Source organism: Nelumbo nucifera, chromosome 3, assembly GCF_055504915.1.
Source record: "Nelumbo nucifera cultivar China Antique chromosome 3, China Antique-T2T, whole genome shotgun sequence".
In the NCBI taxonomy this organism is placed as follows: domain Eukaryota; kingdom Viridiplantae; phylum Streptophyta; class Magnoliopsida; order Proteales; family Nelumbonaceae; genus Nelumbo; species Nelumbo nucifera.
This window is the reverse complement of record NC_142651.1, coordinates 45,628,495-45,640,240: the sequence shown is the minus strand read 5'-3', so window position 1 is coordinate 45,640,240 and position 11,746 is coordinate 45,628,495.

The window sequence follows — 11,746 nt, the reverse complement described above, 5'->3', positions numbered from 1 at the left end:
TAGCAAGACATTAAACGATCTAGGATTCAGCTACTGGTCATCAACAGTCCAATACCAAAAACCCTTTAAGAACATGCAACCCCCAACCAATGGTCATGGCTGACTAGTTCAGTTGTTACTCTATTTCGGTTACAAAAATAAAGCAACAAAGTGGAGGTGCATTACTAGTCGCATTGTTCTTGTACTACGAAGGTAGGACCTAAAAGACACAAGGTCCAACATTTTCAAGATTCTTGGATCTAAGATCTTCATTTGTCCTTTAAATTTTTCCAAATATGAAAAGATAACTTATGTTATTCACTCAACCGTATGGTGAATTTAGAGAAGCACAACAATCTAAAACCATTATTGCTCAACCGATCACCCCCTCTACCCATCGGGTTCAAATGTTGCCCAAACATCTTGATGAAAAGGTTGTTATTCTTCACCTTGCGAAGCTCGAAGTCAAGCTTAACAAGCTTGCTACTGAACAGATTGCACCACCAAGAGTTCATATAATAGAGGAGTGCAAATCAAGATACACTTATTGGAGACCAAGAGATAATTCAATGTGATTTTTGTACCTTGGTTCGATAATTCATAAAAAGCGAGATATATATTGAGGACTAAGGAGAATGTTGCTTATATAATTAGAACAATATGTGCAAAATGAAATGGTGCATCTAGAGTCTTATGTGATAGGCAATATCACTCAAATTAAAAGGAAATTTTATGAAATGGTTATTAGACCAACAATGTTCAATAATTTGTTCCTTGACGAGTGTGAAAGATATGTATGTCAAGATGAATGAATGGAAAAGTTAAAAAACAATGAGTTTAAAAACAAAATCACATGAAGGAACCTAGGAATAGCTCTAATAGGTGATAAAATGAGAGAAAGTAGATTAAGATAATTTAGTCAGTTGCACAAAAGACCATCTACAACACTTGTAAGAAGATGCAATCTGTTGCAAGTTAAAGGGGATAGAAGGGCTGAGGGCAGATAATGGAGACCAAGTAGAATTTTCTCCTTCTTTTCTCCTCTTGGGGTTTTGTAGGTCATTGAAATATTAAGGAACTCCTTAAAAAACAATCAAGTAGCATGTTTAGATAATTTAGCAAGAATTTAAGGACACTTGACCATTAAGGACAAATTTGAAATTTCAAAAGAATTTAGTTGTCATATGATATCAAGTGCAAACAACCCAAAATGTTATGGTAATAGAGGGCAGTGGTTAGGGCTGTTCATAAGAAGGCCCAACCCGACCAAACCGACCAACCCGGACCAACTCAACCTGAGTCGGCCGGGTTTCATCAACACGGATCGGTTTCGGGTTGTGCAACTTCCTAAACCGATGATTCGGGTCGGTTTCAGTTTTCACACAAGAAAATCGAAACCGACCCGAACCGAACCGACTTATTTCCTAGTTCAAACATGAAGTTCCAAAGCCCATTAAGCCACCTAGTTTTTTGAATGGTTGCAAGAAACTTTGGATTAGTGAATAGTGATTAATGAACAACTTTTGTGATTAACTTTTTCATTTAAATTTTATCATAGGAGATGGATGAAATGATATTCAATTTATGATTGTTTTTAAAATTAGCAAGATTTTATCATAGGGATGAACTTAGAACTGAAACCGACCGAAACCGACCCAACCCAACTCAAACCGACCAGGTCGGTTTTGCTTAACACCGGGTTGGTTTCGGTTTCTATGTCAGGTAACCCGACCAGGTCGGGTCGGTTGAAAAAACCGCAGTAAACCGACCCAACCCGACCCGTGAACAGCCCTAGCAGTGGTGGAGCTAGGAATTTTCTTTCTTTTTTTTGGGGGGGGAGTTATATAGATTTTTTTTTTGTTTATCTATTGGTTATAGGCTTTGTGGCAACTCCCAAATCCCATAAATACTACTTAATTCTCGATGTAATTGACTTAATTTTTCCTATGGCCTATTTTCTTGGCAAAACAAGAAAATGAGATAGAGAATCGATAGGGCCTGGAAAGAAATAGGGTAGGAGATTTTGGGTCTATTATGGGGTTTTTATGAAAAAAAATAAACAATGTCTTTTTTTATAATTTTGGGAGTTAAGTGGAGGGGCATTAGAGAGTTAGAGAGCACTCCTTAACATTTTAATGGGACCTTTTGTTTTTTTTATTACTATACAAAGGTCTAGTTTTAAAAAAAAATGTTTGGGGGGAGAGGCCAAGCCCCCCCCCCCCCCCCCCAACTATCTACTTGGCTCCACCCCTGATAGAGGGCCTATTTCTGTCAAGTGGGATGACCCCATAAGGTGTCCTCATGGTATATTAAGTAATTGTTGAAAAATCTCACTAAGTAAAGAAGTTAAAAATCAAAATTTTTCACAAACCTTAATATTGAAAGTGCATAACATGAGAGAACTAATTTCTCTCTTGGATAGTTTGGATAAGATCAAATCTTTGGATGTTAAATGAGTGTAGTACCTGATTTTTTTGTCCACAAGTGCAAAAATCTAAGTGGGTAGTTCACACCCAAGTTTTAATCTTCTCAAGAAAGACTATAACATGTTCAAAATGGAACAACCTTTGAGTGATCTTTTCTTCACCCAAAATACTTCTGGAACAATGATATATTGGACGCACTATAGATCTAGTCGAATGGGGTTCAAAACCCTAGAAGAGAGTCTCTCACAAGCTAGGCCAATTTTAGCTATGTAATGGGAGAAGAATGCATGGTTTGATCTCCCTTCTTGATCTCTTTATAAAGGCAAGGGAGGCTGCAAAAGTATTCTCCTAATCCATGTTTCTTAACATATTTAGGATAATCATGGAGACAATATTCTTACTCTCCTAATTCATCCCAAATACTAGAACCTTTCTAATTAAATATCATAATCAAATCTTGTAACCAACTTAGACTTTTTATTGGTAGTTTAACTAAGCCTCTTTAGAAAGACTCCTAATTAACTTGTATCCAATTAATTTTAGAAAATTGTTCTATTAATGGGAGATGCCATCTTATATGGCATGGGACCCACAACTAATAACCAACTTAAACCCATGCACTTAACACTTTAGGGTCGACCACTTAAAAGTGAGCATCCCATATGGCCAATTCACCCATATTTGTTATGGACTTTAGTGAATCAACCCAATAAGTGTCTAAACACTTATGTACTTGGGACCTTACTATTGTAAAGGCTCAAGTCCAATTGGTTCAACCCATTATGTGATTATCATGTTAAAGTAGTCCAACAAATCACTTGCAATTAATCTTTCTACTAATAAGCTCAACACCACATGTGGGGAAAGCTCAAGTCCAATTGTCTATATGACATTGTGTCCAACCTCTCATAGTAGCAAATCCTATCACATTGATCACTAGTTAACATATACCCTTGAATATCTCAATATAATCAGGTATTTGACCTTATAAGGATCTCACTAGTTGATATATTAAAAACAGACAAGTCTAATGCCCAATCTGATATCAATATCAAATTTAGGGATTAAAAACAACACCCAATTGTTCTACCATCACAAAAGCTAGGAATACATTGGATTTGGTCCAGTTCAATGTTTCTTAAAACACTTATTCTCACACCTTAGGTCGCAATTGAGACCTATTGCTCTACTACCTTTGGGCAGTGTGAGAATAACAAACTTATCAGGATAAATTCCCCTAATCTATCCACTAGTTCTTATCATTTAAGTCCATATTGCAATAACTATGTCACCTCATGCACATAAATATGAACAATGGGATGATACAATAGAACAAACTCATGACACATGAAACAAATGAACGAAAGTTATGTGCAAATACATCAGTTGGAGCTGAGGGCATACACACCGTCTAACAAGCTCACCTAAGCCCGACTGACCTAGCTGAACCAACCTAGCGAAACTCTCCTAAGCCCAATTGACCTAGCTGATCCGGCCTAATTAACCTAGCTAGGCTAACCTAATACTATCTCATGACATGTACATTTGGTCAACCAAGGAAGCAGCACATGGACATCCATCTGAGCATTAATGCCACCACATTTAAAATTAGCCCACTACTCACCACATGAATACAATGTATCAACCCAAGGTGTGACAAGTGGACCGAGCTCCAACCACGTGTGAGTGACATGTCTATTCTTGGATGAAGCTCCTTTCCTATAAATAGGCAAGTCCCTCATTTATTTTCAACATACACTAGATACTACACACCAAACACTTTGGTACACCTGACCTCACCTCACCTCATATCATGTCTCACCGTGCTCTTCAGGTCATTTTCTCTACTTTTGGTGTTATTAACTTAAATATCGAAGTCCACGCCCACTAGATATCATCTTGAGACCTTTTACATTCTCTTCTAGTTGTGGGTATTCTACAGTAATCAAGGTATCGAGCTGAGGCCTACACAAGCCTTCCAATTTCACCTTTGTTGTAGATTTTAGCAGCAACATTTACCATTTGAGGCAAGTTCCCAAAATAAAACATCGTCCCATTTACCATTAACCAACGGGATACCAAGAATTTTATTTGCATACTAGAGAGAACTCTTACAAAGTTTACTTTCTAACATCTAAGAGTCTTAGTCAATTAATTTACTCACCCTTCCTATATATATATATATACCTCTCACACTAGTGACAACAATACATAACCAAGTAAGTTAGCTATCAATAAGACCTATGATCATCTCTAGTGGCCTTTCGTATTTTGAGTTCTCTCACTCATGGGCTTCTCTCAATATTGGATAAATCTCACAGGGCAATGTGTAATTATGTCATCTTTGTCTTATATTATCACTAGCTCTATTCAGGTAGCTCTTGCCCTTTAAGGGTCTAGCAGGAGGACCACATATCCTTATTTATTATTGCTTAGGCATTTTATTCTCTTATTAGTCAGATGGTGAGTAACGACAGGATTCGAGACATTAAATCGTCTCCAATTCATAGTCATCTTCCTTTTCTAGTGACAATTTGCTCTTTACCAAGGCAAACTTTGCGAGGTTGTGCTCATTTGAGGGACATTTTGCATTTCCATAGCAAGATGTCAGTCCTTGATATCAATTATCATAAATCCGCGGAGATCCATCTTAGTAGGAACACACCTTGGATATTCTAAATAATTCTTTATCGTATTCTGTACATTCCAACGGCTAGGACAATCAGAATACTTGGGCCTTTTAGTTTATGCCAAGAGCCCTAAAAAGGTCTTTGTTGTAGGTGTAGGGTCAAGAATGGGGAGTCCATTTAGGTGTGTGCACAGAGGATGTTTGAGTTTCGCCTCTTTTTAGAGGGTTGTGTTTATGGTCTCAAACTTAACAAAGATATCTCCTCGAAGGTGGAATGAATCCCTTGAGAGATCCCTATTTTTTGAAGGTCAATGCCCAAGTAGCTCTTCAAATTCCCTTGGCAGAGGACAAGCTAATTGTTGGCAAGGGAAGTGGATATGGATAGTGCCTGCCAATCAGCTATTTCTCGAGGTGTCAATGAGTCTACTTATTTGTAGGGAGAGCCGAGGCAATCCCGGTTAGGGCAGCTTTACTCAAAAAGGGGACTCAAGGTCAAGGTTATATGGAGTGCCTAAGATGTGAGGGGTGACTGAAGATATCTTGCATTGCCTTCTATTCTTCCCCTTTTCCCATGCTGCTTGGATAGTTAGTGCTTCAATACCATTTAGATGTATATATATATATATATATATATATATATATATATATATAGGATAAGGGTGTTCTCATCCTAGTAATTACTGTTATAATTTTAACACTAATTACTATTATTATTATAACAGTAATTACTGATTATTACAGTAATTTAATAAATATATAATTAGTGATTATAATTAATAATTACTGTTATTATAAATATTGTTAATAATTAGATATTTACTTTAAAAATATAAATACTGTTATTAAAAAAATATTGTTAATAAATTACTGATTATTACAGTAATTTAATAAATATATAATTAGTGATTATAAATAATAATTATGGTTATTATAAATATTTCTAATAAATAGATATTTACTTTAATTTAAAATTATAAATATTGTTATTAATAGATATTGTTAATAAATTTAGTAATTATTTTTATATTAAAAATAATTAAAAATGTTATTAAAAGTATTGTTATTGATTATTTAATAAAATTTTATAATTACTCACTATCACTGATAAATACTGTTAAACTAATTTAATTTTGGTAATTATTAACTTAATGAATATTTTTAATAAATTCTATACATAAATTTAATATTTATTGTTATATTAAAAATAATAAAATAATATTATTAAAACTATCATTAATGATTATTTAATTAAATAGTATAATTACTTACTATTATTGATAAATATTGTTAATAACATTCTGACAACCGACAGTTCGAACAGATGGCCCATTCTGACAACAAAAAATACAAGCAAAAAATTACGGAACCATTCTGGCCACCGGTTTTTGGGTCTATGATTTGATCATCCGGTTCGAACGGACGGTCCGTTCTGACAACAAAAATTATAGGCAAAAAATTGAGTCTATGAGGTCCATTAAATAGTATCACATGTGTTATGTCATTCAAGCGTGTGACTCATACAACCCGAAAATGAAACCGTTATGGCCACTAGTATATGGGTCGTCGGTTCGACCGTTCAATTCGAATGCACAGCCCGTTCTAACAACAAAAAATTACAAAACCATTCTGGCCACCGAGTTTTGGCTCGACGGTTCGATTGTCCAGTTCAAATGGACGACCCATTCTGCCAACAAAAATTACATGCAAAAAATTGAGTGTGTGAGCTCGATTAAGTAGTATCATACGTGTTATGTCATTTGAGCGTGTGACTCATACGACCCGAAAATGGAACCGTTCTAGCCACTAGTTTTCGGTTTGATGGTTCAACTATCCAGTTCGAACAAACAGCCCATTCTAACAACAAAAATAAAAAAAATAAAAAAAAATGGCCAAAAACCATTGAATGGGTCAACGGGTTAACGGTTCGACCACTCGGGTCAACGAGTCATTGACCGATTAAACGGTTTTTGGCTAGGGACCGAGATTGGGGTAAAACGGAAATGGTTACATGGACGGTACCTAATTAAAAAAAAAATGGACGACCCGTTCTGACAAAAAGAAATTACAGGCAAAAAATTGAGTGTTTGAGGTCCATTAAACAGTACCAATACGTGTTACGTCATTCGAGCATGTGACTCATACGACCTAAAGACAGAACCGTTTTGGCCACCGGTTTTTGGGTCGATGGTTCGACTGTCCGGTTCGAACGGATGGCCCATTCTGACAACAAAAATTAAAAAAAAAAACAACCAAAAACCATTGAACGGGTCAATGGTTCGATCGCCTAGGTCAATGGGTCGTTGACTGATTCAACGATTTTTTGCTAGGGATCGTCGATCGAGATTAGGATAAAATGGAACCGGTTGCTTGGATGGTTCCCAATTAAAAAAAAATGGCCCAAAACCATTCAACAGGTCGATGGTTCAACCACTCGAGTCAATGGGTCGTTGACCAATTCAACGATTTTTTGCCAGAAACCAGGTCAATGGGTTGACGGTTCCATTCTAGCCCCTACGAAGTAGGGTCCCTCCACTAGTTACTACTAATCAATTTCATCTTGGGATGTAGTCTTGAGAGAATGAGAGATAAGTGATTGGAGTCTACAAGGACAAAGACATGCCTTTTCGGGGTTTTCTTTGTTGGTGCTTATGGAATAGTTACAAAAATATTGTATTTAGATGTTTGGACATGATGAGGGCATATTTGGCCCTCCACTGACATCATGACATGTGGCATCTCAAAATAGTTGGATGACACCCCAACACCACGAGGATGATGACTTGCCTTAGAAAAATGATGAAAACCCAACTATTGACCTACTAGAGACCCATCTGGCAACCTATCTCTACCAATCTGATGGAGTCCCAGCTAGCGACCTCATACACAACTCGAGCACCTTGTCTAGGGCAGATCTGTGGTGCCTCATCATTACCGGTCCAAGGGACCTCGATGCAAGGAGATACCTCCCTTGAGGACTTGTCAACTCGACTGAGGTCCAAGTGGCAACCCACGAGACATGCACACCAACCTCCTCCGTGTGTGCATCCTGTCACTCTTGGGTTTTCCAGAAATCAGCTCCCACACTGAATGTTTTGGAGGAAACCGAATAAGGCACAAAGCCTAGTACGCCACTACCTTCGAGGACTTCAGACCGGCCAACCACGTCTTCCTAAAGATCTCAAACCCGGTGCTTGAAGCCCACGCCAAACAACGCCTATACAAAGGTCTCATTTCCAACAACAGAAGGTATGCACAACTTAGCTCTCTAGCTCTCTCTAAAATCTCCACACCGCTAACTTAAGCATTGGAGTGCCCACCCCAGGTAAAGCAACTCGGGCACTCTGACACTGTCTCTTTGCAAGTCGACCTGATGAGCTAGCCAACTCGGCATCTGAGCCACCTTCCAGCAGGGAACTCGCCAGCTCGGCGTCTGAGCTGTCCTTCAGCAGGGAGCTACTAGATCGCACATCATCAATTGGTGTTGTCTGTGGGAAACACTATACAAAAGCTAAGTTCTCACTCGTGTTCTATGCCTCAAGTAATGGCATTCTCAAGCAATAACAGCAACCCCTAGATCAAAGGAACCCCCATAGGGAGGTAGAATCAAAATGATCAGCCCAAAAAAGTTCCAACAGTCTCACCCGAACAGAATCTCCCAGCCCTGACTGTGAGGCTGCCCCTACAGGTCGAGCCCCTCCATGGTTCCCGCAAGAGTTGACGACCAACAGACTGTGAGGCCACCCTTGCAGGTCGAGCCCTATATGGTTCTCGTGGGAGTTGACGGCCAACAGACTGTGGAGCTGCCCCCACTGGCCGAGCCCTCCATGATTAGCCAACAGACTATGGAGCCACCTTGCCAACCTCAAATCATTTTTAAATTTGCACTTAAAAGCCAAGTTCTCAACTCATTTTAAATTCGCACTCAATGGTAATTAGCTCGGATGAGCCTCGTCAGCTCTGTTCGCAAGGTCGCCTCTATAGGTTGAGCCCTTCGCGACTCCTGCAGGAATCGACAACCAATGGACTTTGCGGTCGCCATTGCGGGTTGAGCCTTTCAAGGTCCCCATGCAAGTTGGCAACCGAGCATTAAATTACCAAAACATCCAACTGAACTTTCTCTGTTTTCTTTTTCTTGTCATCTACTTGTGCGAGTAGATTCCCACGTGAGAGCAACCCATTTCCTATTAATTATATAAATTGTTAGATAATTAGATATATAATTATCTAATTATATAAATATATAATAGTTATTATAAATATTGTTAATAACTACCCATTTCCAATTAATTATATAAATTGTTAGATAATTAGATATATATAATTATTTAATTATATAAATATATAATAGTTATTATAAATATTGTTAATAACTAGATATCGAACTGTTCGAATGGTTTTGATTGTTTTTTATATTTTTTTTATTTTTTAAAAATGGGTCGATCGTTCGGTTTGAACAGTCGGACTATTCGACCCGGTAACCGGACCCCTGATCGGTTCGATCTCCAGGTCGGTTTTAAAAATCATGATGTTATGTCATTCGAGCGTGTGACTCATATGACTCGAAAATGGAACCGTTTTGGCCACTGATTTTCGGGTCGACGGTTCGACCCTCCAGTTCGAACAAACGACTCATTTGACAACAAAAATAAAAAAAATGGCCAAAAACCATTGAACGGGTCAATAGGTCGCTGACCAATTCAACAGTTTTTTGCCAGGGACCGAGATTGGGGTAAAACGGAATTGGTTGTCTGGACAGTTCCCAATTAAAAAAATAAAAAATAAAAACGGATGACTCGTTCTGACAACAAAAATTATCGGCAAAAAATTGAGTGTATGAGGTCCATTAAGCAGTACCATATGTGTTATGTCATTCGAGCGTGTGACTCATATGACCTGAAAACGGAATCGTTCTGGCCATCGGTTTTCGGGTCAACGGTTTGGCTGTTTGGTTCGAACGGATGGCCGTTCTAACAACAAAAATTTAAAAAATAAAAATAAAAAAAGGCCAAAAACCATTGAATGGGTCAATAGTTTGATTGCCCAGATTAATGGGTAATTGACCAATTTAACAATTTTTTGCCAGGGTCCAAGATTAGGATAAAACGGAACCGATTGCCTAGATGGTTCCCAATTAAAAAATAAAAAAAAACGATCAAAAACCATTTTATGGGCCAATGAGTCGATGTTTCAATCACTCGAATCCAGAATCGTTGACGGATTCAACTATTTTTGGTCAGGTACCGATTCGACGGTTACATTCCAGCCCCTGCAAAGCACGACCTCTCCGCTAGTTTTCTCTTAAAACATAACTGATGTAAACACATCTTGATGGTCGCTGGAAAAAGAAAATATATGATTTTCTTTGGTGAGAAATCTCCGACATTGAGTAATCTAACTTTCTACCAATCATCGTCTTCAGGAAAACAACAAACTCCGACAATTTCATTGGTGACCATCCTCTCAGTATGAGTTCACTCTGCCCATACGTCACAAGCGAGGCGTGACGCGCGAGCACTACCCCTCCAAAGTAAGCTCCGTCCGTTCCATTTTTTCATCTCCTCGAATAGGAAAGAGAAGCAAAATCTTCGGTCCTTAGTTTCAACCTGATGTTGCGCAATCTGGATGCTCCTAGCTGGCGGTGACTTAGCTTCCAGTGGACGATGAACGTGGAGAATCTGTACAGAGAATCAGAAAACCCGGGGGTGCTTACCCGACAAGGTCGCTCCGATGTTTAAGTCAGTATATGCGAGTTGAGAGTAATTAGAGAACAAAAGAGCTAGTGAGCAGTAAAAATGCGCGTACCTTGGGCCCTGGGAGGGAGGCCTTTATATAATGGAGTCCCCGCGGGCTTTACGGAGTAGTTCCATGATCTTTGCCATGATAGAGTCTGTTTCCGTGTTATCTGGAGATAACGTTATCAGTTGATAAGGCTAATCACTTCTGCCCGAATCGGACGGGGAGATAATGCTTAGTTGTTGCGAGACGTGATCCCGTGGAATTCAGGAACCGTTAGAGTAATTATCGGGATTATGTTGAGGGTAGATCGGTATACCCGAGCTGGTTTCTACCTCGAACTGATGTTCTCGAGCTAAGGGTCGTACACCCCGAACTGAATTATGAATTGATGCCACGACTTGGTACCGAGGTGCCCTCAGCTCGGGATGAGTACCGAGGTGCTCTTAGCTCGGGATGAGTACCGAGGTGCTCTTAGCTCGGGATGATTTCAGCTCAAAGGATCCCTAACTCATGGTATTGGAGTATTACTTTCTAACGAGCTGGCTATGCCAAGTTGTCACCCATATCGAGTCACGTCCACGTGTCCCCTTATTACGAGTAGATTCAGTAACCCGACTGCTGATGTCAAAATTGCAAGTGATCTATCCATTTTGTTGAAATTTTGTATTCGATGGAGTGCTACTCTACCGTTGGTTCTTTGAGTTTTTCACCTCTTCTTCCTTTAAGAAATAGAACTCTAATTCGTCGCACTAAGCCATCATTCTATGTGCCTTCATCAATTAAGAACACGGAGGATTGCGATGAAGAAAAAATGAAGAGAAATGGATTCAAGCTACTTGAATTTTCTGCAACTCTCACAATTATCTCTTCTCCGGCGAACCGGTATGACTTTCTCACCAATCATACTGGTGCTTGGACAGACCCAAAAAGGCGGCCCGAATGCTATGATGCAGTCGGCAGCGACCCAGAACAAGAG